Source organism: Haliotis rubra, unplaced genomic scaffold (assembly GCF_003918875.1).
Source record: "Haliotis rubra isolate DU_JTF1 unplaced genomic scaffold, ASM391887v1 Scf1706, whole genome shotgun sequence".
NCBI classification, from domain to species: domain Eukaryota; kingdom Metazoa; phylum Mollusca; class Gastropoda; order Lepetellida; family Haliotidae; genus Haliotis; species Haliotis rubra.
In genome coordinates this window covers 4,081-31,115 of record NW_025765677.1, presented here as the reverse complement: position 1 = coordinate 31,115, position 27,035 = coordinate 4,081, and the positions used below count along the sequence as shown (strand labels likewise).

The 27,035-nt window shown below is 40.9% G+C and overlaps 1 long non-coding RNA gene across 4 annotated transcripts; it reads right to left on the bottom strand.

Annotated features, from left to right (window-relative positions):
• Positions 1–210: 210 nt before the first annotated feature.
• On the bottom strand, positions 211–15,390 carry LOC124272581. Of its 4 annotated transcripts, none has more exons than XR_006897363.1 (3): positions 15,356–15,390; positions 2,146–2,251; positions 211–737 (listed from the first exon to the last, which is right to left on the bottom strand). It is a non-coding gene; the product is annotated as an uncharacterized LOC124272581 (long non-coding RNA). The 4 variants fall into 4 exon arrangements; XR_006897364.1 differs by having other exon boundaries at positions 2,146–2,254; positions 15,356–15,386; XR_006897362.1 differs by lacking the exon at positions 15,356–15,390 and adding an exon at positions 14,330–14,456.
• Positions 15,391–27,035: the final 11,645 nt, after the last annotated feature.

Genomic DNA, 27,035 nt, shown 5'->3' with positions numbered 1-27,035 from the left:
AAATGCAATGTCACATTCTCGCGTTCTCGCGATTTCATGTTTTTCTGGCCATATTTGACAAGTCGAGATAGCGAGAATCCGAGATTTGACAGCATGTACAAATGTCGCATTCTCGCGATCTCGACTTTTGACAAAAAGTGCTATGTACCCAAAACACGAGAATGTAAGATCGCGAGAACGCGAGATTTTGGCCAAATCTCGCGTTCTCGCGATCTCGCATTCTCGCACTTTTGGCATTTTTAGCTTGTTTCCAAAGGTCGAGATCGCGAGAATGCGAGATCGCGAGAATGTCCCTTACAGTATTCCATAATATCGGGATGCAAACTAACAAAATTCAAGGTTACATCAAAATCGGGTGTTAATCATGAAAACTATCCAGAAAACTTCTCCAGAGATTTTTGAAGAAATTGGCAAATTTCTCCCAGCATGATTTGGGCAGGTTTTCAATGTCCTCTCCAAGTTTCATGATAAATCTTTCAGCATCTCTCGGAGTACCGTGACTGCTGTATCCATAATCATCCATAACGGTACTTTCATATTTGTCCACATTTGTGTCACACAACAGCGACATAGCGGTACTTGAATGTGAGATGGCACTGCAGACAATATCCACAAAGTCACAAAACCACCACAGGAATCGAGATCTGTGGTACATTCCTTAACAGCCGTGTAGGCGCCGCAGTCAACTTCCTTAATAGCACTTAAAACAGCACGTTTCTGTCTGGAGTGCTCTGCGTCTGAAAACACAAATATGATATAGTATGACCAGAAAATATTGAGAATTTTAGGAATATGTTTAATTGGATTTGTAGTATAAACAACCTTGACCAGCTGTCAAGTGCTTGGTTTCAATCAAGAGAGACAACTCCGTTAATCCTTTTTCATTAGTTTGTGAAGAGTTATCCCCCTTTATTCACTTGCTAGCAGACGACATTTTCAGTGATCCTCAGTATGGATGATTTAGAGAATAGGAAGTTGATTTTAGAGTATTATAACAAGGACATCAGATCAGCTAAAGTGATTTCAAGTAGAACAGACATCCCTTTGTCCACTGTTTATCGTGTTTTTGAAAAACATTGCAAATGCATAAGGCACTGAGCACCAGGGAGGCGCGGGTAGGCCCAGAAAATTGACTGTCGGTGACAGGAGGCGGCTTGGTATTCTTGTTTCTAAAAAACAAACGAAGGAGTTTAGAAAACGTAAGGCTGGCTATGATTGATAGAGGAACTGTGGCTGTCTGTAAAGAGACAATTAGAAATGAGCTGCATGCAATGGGTTGGCAGAAAAGTCGAGGAATTCCATCACCGATCATGAAACCTGAACAAAAAGAGCGAAGGTTGAACTGGTGCTTACAGCATAGAAATTTTAACTGGGACAATGTGATTTTCTCAGATGAAAGTTCTGTGTGGCTGTTTCCTAATACACTGAAATTCTGGACCAAACAAACTGAAAAACCTTTGTATCAGCGCCAAAAGTACTGTCCGAAATTTAACATGTGGGGCGGCATATCTGTGTTAGGGGCAACGCCCCTCTGTGTATTTGAAGGGAATATGAACAGTGAGTGGTACACAGATATTCTCGAGGGACATTTACTTCCATCTGCTCACGTGTTCTATGGAAATGTTTTGATTTTCCAGCAGGACAACGACCCAAAACATTGTTCAAAGCATTCACAGGCCTGGTTTCGGACCCAAAATATGACATTATTAGATTGGCCAAGCTATAGCCTTGACCTAAATCCAATAGAAAATGTTTGGGGACTTATGAAGGAAAGTGTCAATAAGAAAAATCTGACAAATATTGCTGAAATGAAAGAAGAGGTGGTCCGATATTGGGACAGCATGGACCACGACTTTTTAACTTCTTTGATCAGTAGTATGCCCCGCAGCATTGAAGCCAGCATTGCTGCCCATGGTGACTTGACAAAAGTGAGTGAGTGAGTCAGTGGGTGGGTCGGTGAGGGAGGGAGGGAGGGAGGGAGGGATTGGATGAGTGAGTAAGGGAGGGTGAGTGAGTACGTGAGTGAGTTGGTGTGTGATTTTGAGTGAGTTAGTGAGTGGGCTGGTGGGAGAGCTTGAGGTGAGTGAGTTTTGAGTGGGTGAGTGAGTGCAATACATGTATTGTGAAAAAGGCGTAAGTACGTACGTCCTTGCCTGTCGTCAGCGTCATTGACGAGGGGCACTCCGATCGAGGCAGGTGTCAGCACGCCCACCAGCACCAGAAAAAACAGCACAGGTCTCATGTTCTTTATCTGCTAAAACATTAAATATATTATCTTTAAATCGTAAATTATATTGCATTGTTATTCCATTTTGTACGTTAAGTTTCATACTTAGGGAGAGAGCACGATACTCACATGGTACTTTCCAGTACCAGAGACACAAGCCAAATACGTTAATTCATCAGGGTTGCAAAAGTTCATCAAACAGGTCAGTCCCCAAATGACAATAACGACACTACCATACCTCCAGCCACCACTCCTTGTGATAATGATAACACCCCATACCAACAACCTCCACTCCTTGTGATAATAATAACACCCCCATACCTCCAACCACCACTCCTTGTGATAATAATAACACTCCCATACCTCCAACCACCACTCCTTGTGATAATAATAACACTCCCATACCTCCAACCACCACTCCTTGTGATAATAATAACACTCCCATACCTCCAACCACCACTCCTTGTGCTAATAATAACAACCCCCATACCAACAACCTCCCCTACCCACTACCTATGGTATATGATAACTCTCCCATATCTCCAACTACCACTACCTTGTGATAATGATAACTCTCCCATATCTCCAACTACCACTGCCTGTGATAATCATAACACTGCCATACCTCCAACTATCACTACCTATGATAATGATAACACTTCCATATCTCCAACCTACCACTACCATTAATGATAAATCTACCATACCTCCAACTACCACTACCTATGATAATGATAACACTTCCATATCTCCACCCACCACTATGATAATGATAACACTTCCATATATCCAACTACTGCTGCCTGTGATAATCACAACACTCCCCATACCTCCAACTACCACTGCCTATGATGATGATAATTCTCCCATATCTCCAACTACCACTTTCAACGATAACACTACCTTTACCTAAAAACACTACCTATGATAATGATAACACATCCATATCTCCAACTACCACTACCTATGATGATGATAACTTCTCATATCTCCACCTACCACTACCTATGATAATGATAACACTTCCATATCTCCAACTACCACTGCCTGTCATAATCATAACACTTCCCATACCTCCAACTACCGATCCCTGATAAGGATAACACTTTCATATCTCCAACTACCACTACCTATGGTATTGATAACTCTCCCATATCTCCAACTACCACTCCCTTGTGCTAATAATAACACTCCCATACCTTCAAACCACCACCCTTGTGCTAATAATAACACTCCTATATCTCCAACCATCACTCCTTGTGCTAATAATAACACCCCCATACCAACAACTCACTACTTCACCACTACCTATTACAACGATAACACTCCCATACCTCCAACCACCACTCCTTGTGATAATGATAACATTCCCTACCAACAACCTCAACTACCACTACCTATGGCGTATTGATAACTATCCCATATCTCCAACTACCACTACCTGTGATAATGATAACACTCCCATATCTCCAACTACCACTCACCTATGATCATGATAACTCTCCCATATCTCCAACTACCACTCACTCTGTGATAATATAAGACTTCCATACCTAAAACTACCACTACCTATGATAATAATAACACTTCCATATCTCCAGCTACCACTACCTGCTGATAATGATAAACTACCATATATCTCCAACTACCGCTGCCTGTGATAATGATAACACTCCCATACCTCCAACTACCACTACCTATGATAATGATAACATTTCCATATCTCCAACTACCACTACCTATGATAATGATAACACTTCCATATCTCCAACTACCGCTGCCTGTGATAATCACAACACTCCCATACCTCCAACTACCACTACCTATGATGATGATAACTCTCCCATATCTCCAATCAACTACCGCTGCCAACGATAACGATAACACTTCCTTACCTCAAACTATCACTACCTATGATAATGATAACACTCCATATCTCCAACTTACCACTACCTATGATAATGATAACTCTCCCATATCTCCAACTACCACTACCAATGATAATGATAACACTCCCATATCCGCTCCAACTACCGCTAGCAATGATAATGATAACACTCCCATATCTCCAACTACCACTACCTCCATGCCTGATACCGTTGATGATAACACTTCCATATCTCCAACTACCGCTGCCTGTGATAATCATGCTTGCACTACTCATACCTCCAGCTACCACTACCTATGATGATGGCTTTTCTGATACCTAACACTTCAATATCTCCAACTACCGCTGCCTGTGATAATGATAACACCTCCATATACCTCAACTACCACTACCTATGATAATGATAACACTTCCATATCTCCAACTACCGCCAGATGCATGATAATTGATAACACTGGCCATACCTCCAACTACCACTACACTATGATAATGATAACACTTCCATATCTCCAACCTACCACTATGATACAATGATAACCTACCATACCTCCAACCTACCACTACCTATGATAATGATAACACTTTCCATATCTCCAACTACCACTACCAATGATAATGATAACACTTCCATATATCCAACTACCACTGCCTGTGATAATCATAACACTCCCATATCTCCAACTACTACCGCCTGTGATGATGATAATTTCCCATACCTCCAACTACCACTCATGATTACGATAACACTACATACCTAAAACTACACTACCTATGATAATGATAACACTATCCATATCTCCAACTACCACTACCTATGATGTGATAACTCTCCCATAGGTTCCAGCTACCACTACCTATGATAATGATAACACTGCCATCCCCAACTACTGCTGCCTGTCATAATCATAACACTCCCATACCTTCCAACTACCGATCCCTATGATAAGGATAACACTTTCTATATCTCCAACTACCACTACCTATGGTATTGATAACTCTCCCATATCTCCAACTACCACCCTTGTGCTAGATCATAATAATCACTCCAATACCTCAAACCACCAATTACTTGTGCTAATAATAACACTCCCATATCTCCAACCATCACTCCTTGTGCTAATAATAATAACACCCCCATACCAACAACTCCACTACTACTACCTATTACAACGATAACACTCCCATACCTCCAACCACTTACTCTGTATGATAATGATAACATTCCCTTTACCAACAACTCCTTCCAACTACTACTACTCTATGGTATTGATAACTATCCCATAATTCCAACTACCAATTACCTGTCATAATCGATAAATACTCCCATATCTCCAACTACTACTACCTATGATCATGATAACTTCTCACCAACTACTGCTAGTGATAATCCCAGACTTCCATACCTCTAAACTACCATGCCTATGATACTACTCACACACCATATCTCAACTACCACTACCTATGATAATGATAAACTATCCAATCCATACCGCTCCAATCATAACCATACTCCAACCACCATACCTATGTTAATGATAACACTTCCATATCTCCAACTAATCACTACCTATGATAATGATAATTACTTTCCATATCTCCAACTACCGCTGCATGTGATAATGACAATCACTCCCATACCTCCTAACTACCACTTCGCTACCTATGATGAGATGATAACTCTCCCATATCTCCAACTACCACTCTTAACGATAACGATAACACTTCCTTACCTCAAACTATCACTACCTATGATAATGATAACACATCCATATCTCCAACTACCACTGTCTATGATGATGATAACTCTCCCATATTCCTTAACTACCACTAGCAATGATAATTATAACTCTCCCATATCTCCAACTACCACTAGTGCATGATAATGATAACACTACCATACCTCAAACTACCACTACCTATGATAATGATAACACACATCCATATCTCCAACTACCACTATTACCTATGACAATGGATAACACTTCCATACCTCAAACTACCAATAATACCAATGATAATGATAACACTCCCATACCTCCAAAACCACTACCAATGATAGTGATAACACTTCCCATATCTTCCAACTACCGCTGCATGTGATAATCATAACACTACCATACTTCCAGCTACTACCACTACCTATGATAACGATAATACTTCAATATCTCCAAACTACCGCTGCCTGCAGATAATGATAACCCTCCTATACCTCCAACTACCACTACCTATGATAATGATAATACTTCCATATTCCAACTACTGCTGCAATGTGATAATCACAACACTCCCATACCTCCAACTACCACTACCCATGATGATGATAACTCTCCCATATCTCCAACTACTCACTCTCAACGATAACGATAACACTTCCTTACCTCAAACTATCACTACCTATGATAATGATAACACATCCATATCTCCAACTACCACTGTCTATGATGATGATAACTCCTCCCATATTCCAACTACCACTAGCAATGATAATGATAACTCTCCCATATTCCAACTACCACTAGCAATGATAATGATAACACTACCATATCTCCAAAACCACTACCAATGATAGTGATAACACCTTCCATATCTCCAACTACCGCATGCATGTGATAATCATAACACTACCATACCTCCAGCTACCACTACCTATGATAACGATAACACTTCAATATCTCCAACTACTGCTGCCTGTGATAATGATAACCCTCCTATACCTCCAACTACCACTACCTATGATAATGATAACACTTCCATATTCCAACTACCGCTGCATGTGATAATCATAACACTGCCATACTCCAACTACCACTTCACCTATGATAATGATAACACTTCCATATCTCAACCTACCACTATGATAATGATAAATCTACCATACCCCAACTACCACTACCTATGATAATGATAACACTTCCATATCTCCACCTACCACTATGATAATGATAACACTTCCATATATCCAACTACCGCTGCCTGTGATAATCACAACACCCCATACCTCCAACTACCACTGCCTATGATGATGATAATTTCTCCCATATCTCCAACTACCACTCTCAACGATAACACTACCTTTACCTAAAAACACTACCTATGATAATGATAACACATCCATATCTCCAACTACCACTACCTATGATGATGATAACTCTCTCTCATATCTCCACCTACCACTACCTATGATAATGATAACACTTCCATATCTCCAACTACCGCTGCCTGTCATAATCATAACACTCCCATACTTCCAACTACCGATCCCTATGATAAGGATAACACTTTCATATCTCCAACTACCACTACCTATGGTATTGATAACTCTCCCATATCTCCAACTACCACTCCTTTGTGCTAATAATAACACTCCCATACCTCAAACCACCACCCTTGTGCTAATAATAACACTCCTATATCACCAACCACCACTCCTTGTGCTAATAATAACACCCCAATACCAACAACCTCCACTACCACTACCTATTACAACGATAACACTCCCATACCTCCAACCACCACTCCTTGTGATAATGATAACATTCCCCTACCAACAACCTCAACTACCACTACCTATGGTATTGATAACTATCCCATATCTCCAACTACCACTACCTGTGATAATGATAACACTCCCATATCTCCAACTACCACTACCTATGATCATGATAACTCTCCCATATCTCCAACTACCGCTGCCAGTGATAATCATAAGACTTCCATACCTCTAACTACCACTACCTATGACAATAATAACACTTCCATATCTTCAACTACCACTACCTATGATAATGATAAAACTACCATATCTCCAACTACCGCTGCCTGTGATAATCATAACACTCCCATACTTCCAACTACCGCTACCTATGATAATGATAACACTTCCATATCTCCAACTACCACTACCTATGATAATGATAACACTTCCATATCTCCAACTACCGCTGCATGATAATCACAACACTCCCATACCTCCAACTACCAATACCTATGATGATGATAACTCTCCCATATCTCCAACTACCACTCTCAACGATAACGATAACACTTCCTTACCTCAAACTATCACTACCTATGATAATGATAACACATCCATATCTCCAACTACCACTGTCTATGATGATGATAACTCTCCCATATCTCCAACTACCACTAGCAATGATAATGATAACTCTCCCATATCTCCAACTACCACTAGCAATGATAATGATAACACTACCATACCTCAAACTACCACTACCTATGATAATGATAACACATCCATATCTCCAACTACCACTACCTATGATAATGATAACACTTCCATACCTCAAACTACCAATACCAATGATAATGATAACACTCCCATACCTCCAAAACCACTACCAATGATAGTGATAACACTTCCATATCTCCAACTACCGCTGCATGTGATAATCATAACACTACCATACCTCCAGCTACCACTACCTATGATAACGATAACACTTCAATATCTCCAACTACCGCTGCCTGTGATAATGATAACCCTCCTATACCTCCAACTACCACTACCTATGATAATGATAACACTTCCATATCTCCAACTACTGCTGCATGTGATAATCACAACACTCCCATACCTCCAACTACCACTACCTATGATGATGATAACTCTCCCATATCTCCAACTACCACTTCAACGATAACGATAACACTTCCTTACTCAAACTATCACTACCTATGATAATGATAACACATCCATATCTCCAACTACCACTGTCTATGATGATGATAACTCTCCCATATCTCCAACTACCACTAGCAATGATAATGATAACTCTCCCATATCTCCAACTACCACTAGCAATGATAATGATAACACTACCATATCTCCAAAACCACTACCAATGATAGTGATAACACTTCCATATCTCCAACTACCGCTGCATGTGATAATCATAACACTACCATACCTCCAGCTACCACTACCTATGATAACGATAACACTTCAATATCTCCAACTACCGCTGCCTGTGATAATGATAACCCTCCTATACCTTCCAACTACCACTACCTATGATAATGATAACACTTCCATATCTCCAACTACCGCTGCATGTGATAATCATAACACTGCCATACCTCCAACTACCACTCACCTATGATAAATGATAACACTTCCATATCTCAACCTACCACTATGATAATGATAAATCTACCATACTCCAACTACCACTACCTATGATAATGATAACACTCCATATCTCCACCTACCACTATGATAATGATAACACTTCCATATATCCAACTACCGCTGCCTGTGATAATCACAACACTCCCCATACCTCCAACTACCACTGCCTATGATGATGATAATTCTCCCATATCTCCAACTACCACTCTCAACGATAACACTACCTTACCTAAAAAACACTACCTATGATAATGATAACACATCCATATCTCCAACTACCACTACCTATGATGATGATAACTCTCTCATATCTCCACCTACCACTACCTATGATAATGATAACACTTCCATATCTCCAACTACCGCTGCCTGTCATAATCATAACACTCCCATACTACTCCAACTACCGATCCCTATGATAAGGATAACACTTTCATATCTCCAACTACTACACTACCTATGGTATTGATAACTCTCCCATATCTCCAACTACCACCCCTTGTGCTAATAATAACACTCCCATACCTCAAACCACCACCTCTTGTGCTAATAATAACACTCCCATATCTCCAACCATCACTCTTGTGCTAATAATAACACCCCATACCAACAACCTCCACTACCACTACCTATTACAACGATAACACTCCCATACCTCCAACCACCACTCCTTGTGATAATGATAACATTCCCCTACCAACAACCTCAACTACCACTACCTATGGTATTGATAACTATCCCATATCTCCAACTACCACTACCTGTGATAATGATAACACTCCCATATCTCCAACTACCACTACCTATGATCATGATAACTCTCCCATATCTCCAACTACCGATGCCAGTGATAATCATAAGACTTCCATACCTCTAACTACCACTACCTATGACAATAATAACACTTCCATATCTTCAACTACCACTACCTATGATAATGATAAAACTACCATATCTCCAACTACCGCTGCCTGTGATAATCATAACACTCCCATACCTCCAACTACCGCTACCTATGATAATGATAACACTTCCATATCTCCAACTACCACTACCTATGATAATGATAACACTTCCATATCTCCAACTACCGCTGCCTGTGATAATCACAACACTCCCATACCTCCAACTACCACTACCTATGATGATGATAACTCTCCCATATCTCCAACTACCACTCTCAACGATAACGATAACACTTCCTTACCTCAAACTATCACTACCTATGATAATGATAACACATCCATATCTCCAACTACCACTGTCTATGATGATGATAACTCTCCCATATCTCCAACTACCACTAGCAATGATAATGATAACTCTCCCATATCTCCAACTACCACTAGCAATGATAATGATAACACTACCATACCCTCAAACTACTACTACCTATGATAATGATAACACATCCATATCTCCAACTACCACTACCTATGATAATGATAACACTTCCATACCTCAAACTACCAATACCAATGATAATGATAACACTCCCATACCTCCAAACCACTACCAATGATAGTGATAACACTTCCATATCTCCAACTACCGCTGCATGTGATAATCATAACACTACCATACCTCCAGCTACCACTACCTATGATAACGATAACACTTCAATATCTCCAACTACCGCTGCCTGTGATAATGATAACCCTCCTATACCTCCAACTACCACTACCTATGATAATGATAACACTTCCATATCTCCAACTACCGCTGCCTGTGATAATCATAACAATCCCATACCTCCAACTACCACTACCTATGATAATGATAACACTACCATACCTCCAACTACCAATACCAATGATAATGATAACACTCCCATACCTTCAACTACCACTACCTATGATAATGATAACACTACCATACCTCCAACTACCAATACCAATGATAATGATAACACTCCCATACCTTCAACTACCACTACCTATGATAAAGATAACACTACCATGCCTCTAACTACCGCTGCCTATGACAATGATAACACTCCCATATCTCTAACTACCACTACCAATGATAATGATAACACTACGACACCTACAACTACAACTACCAATGATAATGATAACGCTCCCATACCTCCAACTACCACTTCCTATGATAATGATAACACATCCATATCTCCAACTACCACTGCCTATGATGATGATAACTCTCCCATATCTCCAACTACCACTACCTATGATAATGATAATACTTCCATATCTCCAACTACCACTATGATAATGATAACACTACCATATCTCCAACTACCACTACCTGTGATAATGATAACACTCCCATATCTCCAACTACCACTACCTATGATCATGATAACTCTCCCATATCTCCAACTACCGCTGCCTGTGATAATCATAAGACTTCCATACCTCTAACTACCACTACCTATGACAATAATAACACTTCCATATCTTCAACTACCACTACCTATGATAATGATAACACTACCATATCTCCAACTACCGCTGCCTGTGATAATCATAACACTCCCATACCTCCAACTACCGCTACCTATGATAATGATAACACTTCCATATCTCCAACTACCACTACCTATGATAATGATAACACATCCATATCTCCAACTACCGCTGCCTGTGATAATCACAACACTCCCATACCTCCAACTACCACTACCTATGATGATGATAACTCTCCCATATCTCCAACTACCACTCTCAACGATAACGATAACACTTCCTTACCTCAAACTATCACTACCTATGATAATGATAACACATCCATATCTCCAACTACCACTGTCTATGATGATGATAACTCTCCCATATCTCCAACTACCACTAGCAATGATAATGATAACTCTCCCATATCTCCAACTACCACTAGCAATGATAATGATAACACTACCATACCTCAAACTACCACTACCTATGATAATGATAACACATCCATATCTCCAACTACCACTACCTATGATAATGATAACACTCCCATACCTCAAACTACCAATACCAATGATAATGATAACACTCCCATATCTCCAACTACGGCTGCCTGTGATAATGATAACACTCCCATACCTCCAAAAACCACTACCAATGATAATGATAACACTTCCATATCTCCAACTACCGCTGCATGTGATAATCATAACACTACCATACCTCCAGCTACCACTACCTATGATAACGATAACACTTCAATATCTCCAACTACCGCTGCCTGTGATAATGATAACCCTCCTATACCTCCAACTACCACTACCTATGATAATGATAACACTTCCATATCTCCAACTACCGCTGCCTGTGATAATCATAACAATCCCATACCTCCAACTACCACTACCTATGATAATGATAACACTACCATACCTCCAACTACCAATACCAATGATAATGATAACACTCCCATACCTTCAACTACCACTACCTATGATAAAGATAACACTACCATGCCTCTAACTACCGCTGCCTATGACAATGATAACACTCCCATATCTCTAACTACCACTACCAATGATAATGATAACACTACGACACCTACAACTACAACTACCAATGATAATGATAACGCTCCCATACCTCCAACTACCACTTCCTATGATAATGATAACACATCCATATCTCCAACTACCACTGCCTATGATGATGATAACTCTCCCATATCTCCAACTACCACTACCTATGATGATGATAACTCTCCCATATGTCCAACTACCACTCCTCAACGATAACGATAACACTTCCTTACCTGAAACTACCACTACCTATGATAATGATAACACATCCATATCTCCAACTACCACTACCTATGATCATGATAACTCTCCCATATCTCCAACTACCGCTGCCTGTGATAATCATAAGACTTCCATACCTCTAACTACCACTACCTATGACAATAATAACACTTCCATATCTTCAACTACCACTACCTATGATAATGATAACACTACCATATCTCCAACTACCGCTGCCTGTGATAATCATAACACTCCCATACCTCCAACTACCACTACCTATGATAATGATAACACTTCCATATCTCCAACTACCACTACCTATGATAATGATAACACATCCATATCTCCAACTACCGCTGCCTGTGATAATCACAACACTCCCATACCTCCAACTACCACTACCTATGATGATGATAACTCTCCCATATCTCCAACTACCACTCTCAACGATAACGATAACACTTCCTTACCTCAAACTACCACTACCTATGATAATGATAACACATCCATATCTCCAACTACCACTGCCTATGATGATGATAACTCTCCCATATCTCCAACTACCACTAGCAATGATAATGATAACACTACCATACCTCAAACTACCACTACCTATGATAATGATAACACATCCATATCTCCAACTACCACTACCTATGATAATGATAACACTCCCATACCTCAAACTACCAATACCAATGATAATGATAACACTCCCATATCTCCAACTACGGCTGCCTGTGATAATGATAACACATCCATATCTCCAACTACGGCTACCAATGACAAAGATAACACTACCATACCTCCAACTACCACTACCAATCACAATGTTAACAATCCCATACCTCCAACTACCAATACCAATGATAATGATAACACTACCATACCTTCAACTACCACTACCAATGATAATGATAACACTACCATACCTCAAACTGCCACTGCCTATGATAATGATAACACTACCATACCTCCAACAACCACTACCTATGACAATGATAACACTTCCATATCTCCAGCTACCACTATGACAATGATAACACTACCATATCTGCAACTACCACTACCTCTGATAATGATAACACTACCATACCTCCAACTACCTCTACCTATTATAATGATAACACTACCATATCTCCAACTACCACTACCTCTGATAATGATAACACTACCATACCTCCAACTACCTCTACCTATTATAATGATAACACTTCCATATCTCCAACTACCACTACCAATGATAATGATAACACTAACATACCTCCAACTACCAGTACCTATGATAATGATAACACTCCCATCCCTCCACTACCACTACCAATGATAATGATAACTCTCCCCTACCTCTAGCTCCAACGACGTCCCCACCGCCACTTACACATTTACCTAAGTTTCTATTTTAGGACATGATATAACACCGCTGTCAGCAACGTTTAAATGCCGCAAGTGACAAAGAGACGCCCAGTTCTATACATGTTTACTGTTTCCATATCGACACAATTAATACACTGTATGACAACAATGTGTCTACATTTAGTTCCAACTCAAGGACAGCCCTGAAACGAACCACGAATGTCACCAGGGGTAAACCAGCATATTGTATCTGTGTGGTTCCTTTTCTAATCACTCAGATCACACATGCACCTCTACAGCAGGTTCAACAGGGCGATAACATGTGACAGCAGCGCTCATCCATGCAACACACGTGGATCCCTCTAAATATATAGCTTGGTCATAAGGGAGCAGAATATTAAGAAAATATGTCTCCACAGAGAAGTCTTTGTCCTCGAATAGTTACCACAATGATTCTTATCACATGTCAGTGTTGAATTACCCTCTTCCTTACTATCAAAACGTTTCTGGTAGACTAGACTTCCTTCTAGTCTCTGATATGAACATATTTTACAGAGAAAAATGATTTCAGTTCAGGTGAGGTGAAATTGGGTTTAACGTCGTACTTGAGAATATTTCGCTCATATGACGACGTGCATGCGTGTGTATGTGTATGTGCAGCTGCTTGTACTAGCCCAGACTGAAGCTGGTTTTATAGTGCTAGCACACTGAGATACCATGTCGCAATGAAGCATGAATACCCCACTCAGACACATTATACTGACTCCGACCAGTCGTTGTTGTACCCATTCGTGCCGTGCGCCAGACAGGGACCAACAAGTACCATATTTTAACGTCGTTTGGTATAACGCGATCGGGGTTGGAACCTGTGACCTTCCGCTCTGCGGGCGGACGTTCTAACCACTACACCACGGAGGCAGTCAGAAAATGGTTTCAAAGCCTTATAACCACACAGTTTATGCCTTATGTTATAATAAATTGAACGTCAAATTCAGTTATTGCTACTGAAATACATACCTGACTGTACCGCGACCAAACTGATGAAGATTAAACCAAAAGTGGTTTGTATTTCAGGGCGCTTTGCAGCTTTGTGTGGCGTTGCTAAAAATAGAACATGGGCCAGTCCGACATGACGTCAGGAATTGCCTTTCACAACATTTGCTTGGTAACGTGTGCAAGACTGCCATTGTGCATTTGTGTATACACGTATGAGAAAGAGAGAAGAGGGAGCTTGAGGGTAGGGGTATGGTGTGTATGGGGGTGGGGAGACTGAGAGACCGAGTGAGGAGGAGAGAGGCGAACTGTCTGAATATGTATGCATCTACACATACGCGATGGAAGGATGTATTTTTCTGTCTTGCATTCATCGAAGTATGGTTGTGGAAAATAGTAACCTGGATAAAACCGGTAAAATTTCAAGATCGTATATGGCAGATCGTATCCCATGTTGGCAGAGAGCAGATAACAATTGGGGCACATTATCCAATTGAGTACAAATTGTAACACATGTGTAGTGTTTCCATTCTTGAAGCAGTGTGTAAAGTTGCAGGCATTTGTGCGTGTGTACGTGTGCAAGTCCCTTTGGTGTCCCTGCGTGTGTATCATGGTACCCATCACCATGTGTATCATAGTACCCATCACCACGTAATCATAGCACCCATCACGTCGTGATCATCATAGCACCCATCCACTATGTATGTACCATAGTACCATCACCATGTATGTATCATAGCACCCATCACCGTGTGTAATCATAGCACCCATAACCATATATGTATCATAGCACCCATCACCATGTATAGGATCATAGCACCCATCACCATGTAAGCATCACAGTGCCCATCACCATGTATGTGATCATAGCACCCATCACCATGTGCACCATAGGGCGGTGTGTAGGGTGGATAGGGTCCGAGAACCTGGAGGTGGGATGTCTAAGGTGAGGGTAGGGGGCAGAGCCAGTCCTGGGGGGCAGGGGCAAGGGAACGAGAGAGAGGGAGAGCAGTGGGGTGGGGGTGTCTTGGTTGAGGGCTGGGGGCACAGGGCTGGGGGGCACAAGGGGAACGAGAGAGGGAGAGAAGTGGGGTGGACAAGCCTGGGTGAGGGTAGGGGCAGCTGTCCTGGGGCAGGGGCACGGGGAACGAGAGAGGGAGAGAAGGAGGGTGGGGTGTCTGGGTGAGGGTAGGGGTAGAGCCGTCCTGGGAGCAGGGGCAACGGGAACACGAGAGGAGAGAAGTGGGGGTGGGACAGTTTGGGTGAGGGTAGGGCAGAGCTGTCCGGGGAGCACGGGGGAATGAGAGAGAGGAGAGAAGTGGGGTGGATGTCTGGGTGAGGTAGGGCAGAGCCGTCCGGGGGCAGGGGCAAGGAACGGGGAGAGGGAGAGAAGAGGGGTGGACATTTGGGTGGAGGGGTAGACCGTCCAAAGGGCACGGGAACGAGAGAGGCAGAGAAGTGAGGGTAGAGCGTCTGGGGCAGGCACGGGGAAACGAGAGGCACCCAAGAAGTGGAGGCAGAGCTGCCCAGCACCCAGCAGTGGAATGAGAAGGAGGTGGTGGAGTGAGCGAAAAAAAGAGGTGGTGGAAGGAAATGACCGACCCACAGTGGACCCAGGACCCCACACAGGAAACACAAAGAAAATGACACGGAGGAGGACACACTGACCCACACACACTGAGTGGAACACGACCACACGGACCCAGTGAGAATCCCAGAATCAGACAACCCCAGACCCCACACACAACTAGGGAGACATGGAACACACAACACACGCATGGACACACACAAAGATAACCCAACCGGATGGCCACAGGATGGAGGACATGGACACCGAGACCCCAGACACAGCAGAACACAGCCAAGGACAGGAGCACAGGATGGCAGCCACGAGTGGACCACGAAATGGTGCCCACAGACACAATGCCAGTGGACTTAAGGACCAGAATGAGCCACCACATGGACAGGATAAAGACGGGACACAACGGATACTGGAATGACAGGAAAGAGGAAATGGACACACATGGACAGCACAGCTGACACGGAAGTAACCATGGAGGAGGACGAAAGAAGCCGACTGAGCCCAGAAGGAAGGAGTGGCCCTAATGACCTACAACTTAAATGGATAGAAGGGGTGAAGGTATGCCTGGGGGAAATGAGATGGTAATAGTGTGGATATGTAAGGAGGAAATGGTGGTATTAAACAATAAAAAATGAAATAGATGGATTTAAATGCCCTGTGGTAGTATTGATACAGAAAGGAAAGGAACCTCTATAGCCTTCTAATTTTAACACTTTTAAATGAATAATGCCTCTAATTACCTTTTTCTTGCTCTGTTTTGTGTGGGGTGATACAGCTTGAAAATCGTAATAAATTAATATGGACACATGGAAATGTATTATAGTATGAATGCAAAAGGAAACATAGCATATATATGAGCATATAACGTATAAATGAAAGGAATGGAAGTGAATATAATGGCAGAATATATCTGCATGAAGCCAGGTATGGGGGGGGATGGATCCACCACGTTTTTACATCATCATAAGTGGTTTTTATATTTCTTTGGATTTTCTTGTTGTTTTTGGTGTGTGTTTTAGGGGACCTTGGGGGTGTCTTAAGTTTATTGTATTCACAGAAAACTCCACCGCGTGTTTTCATTTATCATATGTGTTATTTGTTTGTTTTGTGGTTTTATTTGGGGGTCTTGGAATTGATTTTATTCACATGAAATGTAACGAAACGGAGTGTATCACCTTTGTTAAGTTTTGCTAGTTTCTTTGTTGTATTCTTTGTTTGTGTTTTCGGGTTTTTTCTATGTACATAAAATGCTTTAATACATATATCCAAATAATCACAATCAAACGATTTTAAACTTAATGTACCCATGTTTTCCAAGCATTTATTTCCTTTCAATCATGAATTGTAAAGGTATACAGATTCGACTGTTTGGTTATTAAGGAATGATTGCGTAAAATCAGTGCGAGCTTTTGTCAAACACAGTTTTCATTTGTACATTTGTATACTGAGTTTTCTTGATCCAGTTGTCCTTGTTCTGTAACAGTTATAAATTATACCTACAATTTATAGCATATAAGTGATAAATATCGGATGGAGTGAAGAAACGCACCAAATATTCCGCAGCAGAGGAAAACGTAGGACAGGTAAAATGGTCCGTTGACTGCATGAGTAACTAAAACTGATGTTCCAAAAAGATACACAATCTGCGTTTGGGGAATATGAAAACTCCATGTATAAACTTTGTCCCATGCCCATGGTGCGGAATTTCAACATTAATTACTGGTGTTTTCCCATTATGGAAGCAAAACTGTGTCATCTAACCCAAACACAAGTAAAATGGATACAGGTTAAATCTCGTGGTGTGTGATCCCGTGCATAGAGTTCCCAATCACAAATCAGCTAGTTAAGCTGCGTTGATCGCGGATAGTCCTTTTGGATGGGTGGCCGTGTTTCGCAGCTATATATAGACTTATGATAGTTTCCTAGGATTGCGTGCGTCCCGTCTCACAACGGAGCACACATGTGACAATATATGGCCTCGCCCCAGGCAAGCGAAAATTTGTTCAAACCGGGGCTCTGTCTATCCGGCCATAACGTGAGTAATTTCAGCTGAGCCCGTACAAGGATTCGAATCATACGCTTTACGTACTGAGCCATTATTATACACACCGATTATTAACAGCCATGGATCATATTAACAGCCTAATTTTGGAGACCGTCAGGATGTAAAGGGAGATGAGTAATTCTGCTTGCTACTTAAAATCCAAATCTATATACAGGGAACTCTGCCAACACCTGTCTAATCCGCACCTTTTGTCTAAAACTGGCATTTTTATTCCAGCGCCAATTCATTTCAAGGGCGACTGTTTTACCGTGGTGAATGTTCGTCCTTTGTCTGAGTATTACACTTTTAAGTGGGTCAATATAAAGGCAGGACATCATCACTGTCACTCCAGAAAATCACGCCGAAGACCTGTGTTCTATTCTCCACATGGATACCATGTGCGAAGCCAATTTTTGTAGTCCCCGCCGCTGAAAATTGCTGAAGGCAGCGTAAAACAAACTCCCTCACTCACCTTTACTTGTATTACAGCGAAACTCCTGCACGTCTAGACACAAGTTTTATTTAAAAAATGTATAACTGGATATTTGGGTCAATCAATGACATTATTGTCTGATTGTTAGCTGCTGCTGTCACCGATACGTCGTGCAATACGTTTTTCAAACGATACGTAAGTATTGCAATGTATTTACCGGTGAACCGGCATAATGGGTCCTAAAAATACATGAAGTTTTGTGATTATTCCTCTATGGCTTGCTAAAATCTCCACAGACTTTATTCAGGACTGAAGTGTTCCATTAGGAATCGACAACAGAGCATACTTCCACTTACAAGAAACCTTGTCAAAAAGCCTATTTCTAAGGCTTCGTATGTAGAAAAATAAGTTTCAGCTTTACAAAATGATGTCACTCACTGTCAAACACTGAAGCTCCCAATATATCGCAATACGTATCGACACACGGGTACTCAGACTTGTAATATATATTGTGCATAAATCTTGCCATAATACTCACCGTTTATTGTCCAGGATAAATATGGTATTACATCCAGGTGGCAATATAGGGACTGTTAGAGGTCTCTATGCATACACTATTGTCCCATGGGGTCATTACTCCCCTGTGTGGCGTCTACTGTGCTACCTGTAGGTGCACATGCTGAACATTTAAGTGAACACCTGGTGTCATCATTAATATTCATGCTTATTGCCTTTGAGGAGCCCTCCAAATCTCTCTTCATATCGTCAACTTCTCGTCTGACTATTCCTTTCTGATCACGAGATATATAAACTTCACATCGTCCTTTGAATATTTCGGGGTTCATCCTGAAATACGTTTCTTCACGTCGTCGTACAACCCATCAACTATCTGCTCCTTCTCCTCCAGTGATCGGGAATCTGAGAGACCATTCGTGAAGGTGCTGTTGCTCCAGTTCCTGTGAGCGGATGTGTACATCCTGGCAAACTCCTCCCTGTCATCGATTCCTTCTTTGTCTTTCTTCTCTCCAGGCGTTTTAAAACACATCAGGATTCACTACAGCTTCCAGCTGACAAGAGGGTTAATCCTGACCTTGAAACTGGTGACGTTTTGTCGTCGAATGGTTTTTCATCTCCTTCATGGTGCGACAACAAGTGGATAAATTTGTATTGACGAACTCACCTTTGAGATTTTACCAGCTTCACTGTATGCCTTCCATACCTCATCATCAGTAGTCCCACAAGGGAATACAGAGTGTATCTATTTTCTCCAGTGTTTCTGTCCTCAAACTCAGCACAGGTACCTACGACAAGTAAGCCTCCCTGTTTCAGTTCTCTACTTTTCTCAGTAAAAGGTCTCCCAGTCAAACTCCGCTTGCTTGTGTAGTACAGTCGTCTCCTCGGTACTACTCTTGGCATCTTTGTGAATTGAGTCTTTGAAGATAGGAGTCTTCGATAGCCAATGGACAGATGTCATTGACATCATGAAGTGGAATGAGTTTGAAGGTACACACTGCTTGTAGAAGTTTGTCCCTGACGCAAGAACATACACATTGTCCATTTCCAGGAGGTAGGACGGCGGATTGTTAGCGCTATGAGCATACCTAGTGTGGAGTTTGGCGCTATATAAATGGACACATTATTATTATTATTATCAGAGATGATTCCTGACACACCTTTGAAGAGGGAATTGAAATCATTCATTTCCATGTCTTCATAGATCACCTGAAACTGGGTATTGGGGCCATGATGATCTTTCAGAGTTGCCAACAACTCACCGAAAATGGCCATGGCAGTAGAACCATCAGCTGCACCATAGTCGGCAATGTTGAAGACCGAGTCCTTGTCAGTGAAAGGAATGGTTTGGGCCAAACTGAGAATCTGTTCTCGTACTGGTTCCACGTTTCCAACATTTTGTTTTCCGAGTGTTGATCCATAGTTTCCATCACCCGTCTTTCCATACGGGCGATATATATATGGAATGTCGCCATAATATTTCACTGGGGCAGCTGCAAATCCTTTGTGCAACCAGTGACATCTTCTTATCGCTGAAAAGAGTATCCTGGTGGACATGGTTGATGCAGTGGGTTTCTATTTATAAAGATGTGTTGCAATCCTGTTGTACAATTACTGCCTGTAGAAAAGAAGAAAACAAATGACATATTCACCAACAGGTTTTACTATCATTCCCTTGTCCAGCTCCTGTTATCAACACATTCTGATTATTGATGAGAATATTGAGATTCATAAGAACAAGAAGAATTTTTCAGCTGATAAGATTTCCCATTTAAAATGCATTTTGGGGCACTGTCAGATCAAAACATTCATTTTGAAATATTAAACTGATTAACAGCATCACAGTCAGAATTGTATTTCGATGATTGCCAAACAGTTTGAGAAACACAGGCATTTGCAACACACTGCTCAGATTTGGTTCACTGTTAACACTTTCTGTCTACTCCAGCAAATGTGTGTATTGCAATCTGATAACACCTGAACAAGGAACACCCTAAATCACTTCAACACGGTGCTAACTCCTTTACCCAAGGGACACTACTCATGTTTCTCTGTTTGTGTTCCCAAATCAACTTCTAAACGTGTGTCAGAAAGGTTGCAATTAAATGGACGAAACGTTCTTCAAACAGCCAAACAGTTTGGTTTCAGTCAACAGTAGTACCAGACACTATGTGGTTGACATGATATGTTTAATTCCGTTTAATTTCTAGCCTCACAGAAACAGTTTTGTACTCTTTGGAGTTGTATTCTATCTGCTTGATATATATCTCCTGGACTTTGGAAAACAATAGCACTGTCCTCAGTTTTGTAACCCTTGTAAATATAAAGAATTGTGGCTACATGCTGAGTGTGACTGGTGGTAACAGTCTTCACATTTCCAATGTGTGGACACACTCAGCTGGGTTGGTTAGAAGGCTGCTCTACAAATGGCCTTTCTGTACTATCACCAACAGTGAAATTCTGAATAGATGAACTATGCTTTTATCTAAAACAACGTTGCATGAATAAACTGTGTGTGTGTTTGTGTGTGGGTGTGGGTGTTCCTAAACATAGCTCGTCAATCTGACTAACCCTCAGAAATATTGGAAACATCTGTGTTTGAATTTCAATAAGTGACCTGATTGTCGGCAATGTAACTATGTCAAGGAATGTTTCAGATATGCATTCCAATATACAACAGAAATACAGCTCAAACCTTTGCATGCCGTTACTATTCAGCTTCCCATCACCTGTAAGACTCGTTTAGAAACATATTCAATAATATGTACAGTAAAGGCGTACTTACATAAAGTTATATTTGCCAGACGATATATCCGTGCAAGTAGCAGTTCATCAGCAGCTCAAGTTGTACCAGTTACGCGATATGCGTAGTCACGTGACATACATGTCAAGGAGGTTCACGTTTATGCGTGCCAGTAGTTCAGTGTCGAACGGATCCTATAACATTCAACTTCTCACACTGTTTGTGAAGGAAAATCTGCATCTTCGCTAATGTGTGTCTAGGTTAGGAAGATTTATCCTGCAATCAGTTGGTGAATGTGTGCATGCATTGCAAAGTCTCTGATATTCTTATCTCCCCGGCATGCCTGTCCGTAATCATTTTGTTTCCGGGGCATAACTGAAAAACCGTTCAATATTTTTCAACAAAACTTGGCAGATATATCAAACAGAACCTAAGGTGGTGCCTTTGCTATTTACAGATTTTGTCATTTTATTTTCTCGGTTTCCATAGAAACGTTTCGGACTTAGTCTCAAAAGGAAGGATTGGTTTCGCTTCGGGAGCACAACTCAAAGACCGTTCAATATTTTTCAACAAAACTTGGTTGATATATCAAAGAAAACCTAAAGTGGTGCCTTTTGCTGTTTGCAGGTTTATGTCATTTACATGTATATACTGAGTCAAATAAAAAACTTCACATTCTTTCTACAGGGCACTATAAAAGAACAAGAGATGGTAAGATGGTTAAATTGTTATTATTTCATTGCTGAGATCTGTTTGATGTACTCCGATACACTGACAGTGCCATAATCAGTTCCATTAGGCTACACCGCCGTTCCAAATCATGGGTATACAGAATGTCAAGTCACAAGAAAAAAATGCGAAATATCTCAGTTCAATATCGTGTATGGCCTCCTCGCGCATTCACCACTGCCAAACACCGTCTCCTCATCGACTGCCTGATGCTTGTGAACACGTGGTTTGGGATTCTGCGCCATTGCTCTTGCAAGACAGCACCAAGTTCCTGCAAATTCTGAGGTTGGTTCCTAAGACCACGAAGCCTTCTCCCAGGTGCATCCCAAACGTGCTCTATTGGATTAAGATCAGGGGACCTCGATGGCCAGTCCATGACGTTGATTCCAGCGTTTTGAAGGTAATTTCGTGTCAACATCGCGGTATGCGGCCGAGCATTATCATGCTGGAACTGTAGACCTGGGCCATGAGCCGCCATGAAAAGAACGAGTTCAGGGGTGAGCACCTGGTCGCGGTAGGCAGCAGCTGTAAGTTTTCCACGGATGACCATAAGTCAGGGACGGTTGTTCCCACAGAAAGCACCCCACACATGCATTGTTAAGATTCACATAACGGCATTGATCGTTGCTCACAAAACCGATCACTGGATTGTCTGGTGTAGACTCAATTATTAGCAAGCCACCTTCATATATTTGCTTCTGTGTTGGACAGATAACACGCAGATAACACGATGGGTTTATTCAAAGTAAAAAAGTCTGAAACTACTGACATTTCTATTCTACTGTTTACTGATAGTATTGTTTTGTCCATGGGCTCTAGAAAACATCTACCCAGACCGATAATTCAGTTAAGGTTATTATTTTTAAATGGAAGCTAAAACGGTTAAATCTGTTTTGTTGATAAAGGCAAATGAACTTGCAAAACAAAAAAGAAATAAATATATTTTTGACCATTCTTTGATATTTGTTTTGAGTTGGGCCGTTGTAAATCAGAAGAAGCCACGTGTTTCATATGTATTTTTGAAGACTTGGTGACCGATCCTGACCTTCTGGTATGCGAGCTGATGCTCTATCCTCTACGCCACGGAAGCAGTGTGTTGTCCTACGGGTTGAGCTAATTGATTTGCCAGGCAGCTGACTTTGTGTCATTGCGTGGGAAACTGTTCATGAAAATCGATGGACAATTTACCTGGTCTTGACGCCATTATTTACAGACGGGTGTCATTTTGTTCCATTACTGCTGAGTGAAGTTTTTAAGGAAGAACAAACAAATATTCTGCTGAGCAAAATAAACAAACTTTACGATCGGATTTGATAAAAAATACTACAAACGTCAGCAAAAACATTATTAAAACAGTTGTCGAGTTTAGCAAATACATTTCCATCGAATAACCATAATTTGTGTGCTTCGTTTAGTGACAATCATAAAACATTGGCGTTTATTAGGTTGGATACATCTAACAATTAGTGTTGAAAAATACGGATTGGTTTTACCATACTTTTAATGAAAGAGTTGCATGGTACATCGACGATGCTCGGTATCCATTCAGACTAATCCTGGTCTGTAAATGAATAAAGTGTATATACTTTGTCTTAAAAGATATGGACTGGTGGTCATCCTGTCTGATATATGGAAATAACATCGATGCTCATATGGTCTGTATAGTTCTGAATAAACAGCATATAATGCGTCTTTAAAATATATAGATTGGTGGGCATCATGTATAGGAATGGCTGTGGGACGCTACATCGATATTTCATTCAGTCAAATCCTGGTCTGATCTGACTAAATAATTTACATTGGTAATTGCGGCCATAAAACAACATAACTGTGATGCTTTCTTTCAGACGAGAACGAGTGTGACACGGGAAACAACTGTGACCCAAATGCAGACTGCACCAACATTGTCGGGTCGTACTCTGTGTGCGTGTAAACCTGGCTTTAATGGCGACGGAAAGACATGCGCGGGTACGTTGTGGTACTGGTGTGGGTTTACCAAATAATATTGGAAGATTTTATCATTATATGTTTTGAATTTCCTTAACGCTTACCACTTCCATACACAAACCGTCATTGTGAGGAATATTTGAATTCAGAGACAATTTCATGTTAATATTCTTGTGAGTACACGGATAATGCCTAGTGAATGAGTGGGCTGGCTTAGCGTCGGTTTGAACTTCAGGGGGGTTCTTCAGTGTGTTAAAAAATAGTTTTGACTCAGTTAGTCAACAGTCTTGAAGTTGATGCAAACTATATAAGGATCAAGCAGATGTATCTTACTATCTCACACCGCATTAAAACCAGTGTGAAGATAATTATTGTCACCGTGGATATCAAGCCTTTGTTTCATTTGGTAACCTTCAAAGGTTGCTTCTTGGTGAATCATATTATCACTGGCTTCATTGCTATTTCTACCCCCTGTATTATATTGAATTTCCACACAGACATTAAAATTTATATTTCTACTTTGCTGTGTAAACTGATGCTCTTATTATTGTTCAGTAATTTCTATTTGCTAGGAAAACCCTTGTAAAATTTTTTAATATATATCTTACCTGTGTAACATTTCTTTGGGTTTCACGCTGACCTTTTAGCGCGCATGTATGTCTCCACCTATCAGTTTCAATTTAGCAACATGGAAATATATATTGTCACCATACTGTCAGCTAATCGGAGTTTTGTCAATATTATTTGATATATATGGACCATCGTTTAAATTGCTCGTGTCACAACAGTTCCTTTGTCCCTTGACCCGTGAAGATCCGGGTTAGAATTGATCTTCAGTAACCAATGCTTGTCGTAAGAGCTCGACTAACGGATCGGGTACGTCAGGTCGCTGACTTGGTTGACACACATCGTATCCCGATTGCGTAGACCGATCCTCATGCTGTTGATCACTGGACTGTCTGGTCCAGACTCGATTATTTACAGACCGCCGCCATACAGATGGAATATTGCTGAGTGCGGCGTAAAACAACAATCAATCAATATTTTGTCTCTTTGTATCTGACATGAGCCCATTAACAACCAATGAAGAGGAATGCTCATTAATGTTGAAGCAAAGATTTTCACTTTTTACCACAACGTTATTCTGTAGAAACTCATTTACGTTTTCTTCAGAACGTTGTGACGTGACGTTGTGATAAATCACAAATGTTAAAGATATTCAGGCTCGAGTGTCGTAAACATAGTATGATATGGGCACGAATATAATATTCTGGCTTATAACCGAAGTCGTCAGATTGAGGAAAATAAACCTCATATCTACTTTCAAACATACCCGCCGTCGCCGCATGTAGAAATCACAACGTCACAGAAGAAATAGCATTGTTCATGACGTCACGTTACCATGACAAAAGTGATATTTTGCCCCTAGGCACCGTATGAAAAATATGAACCCCTGATATTTTCGCCCCTCGTAGGTAATAACATTGTATATTGTGTTGGCAGTAGAGAGTATGATATTAGTAAATTTAGTATAGTGCGTTGGCAACATTGTATAACATCATATATTAGTACATGACGTCATATGTTGTGTTGGTAATATCGTGTCATGTGTTGGTAACATCGCGTATTGTGTTGGTGAGTTTGTACGTCTTTGTGTTGGCATTTGCCAGCGGGTAAACAAATAACAGTGTTTTAATATTGAAAACTTTGTAA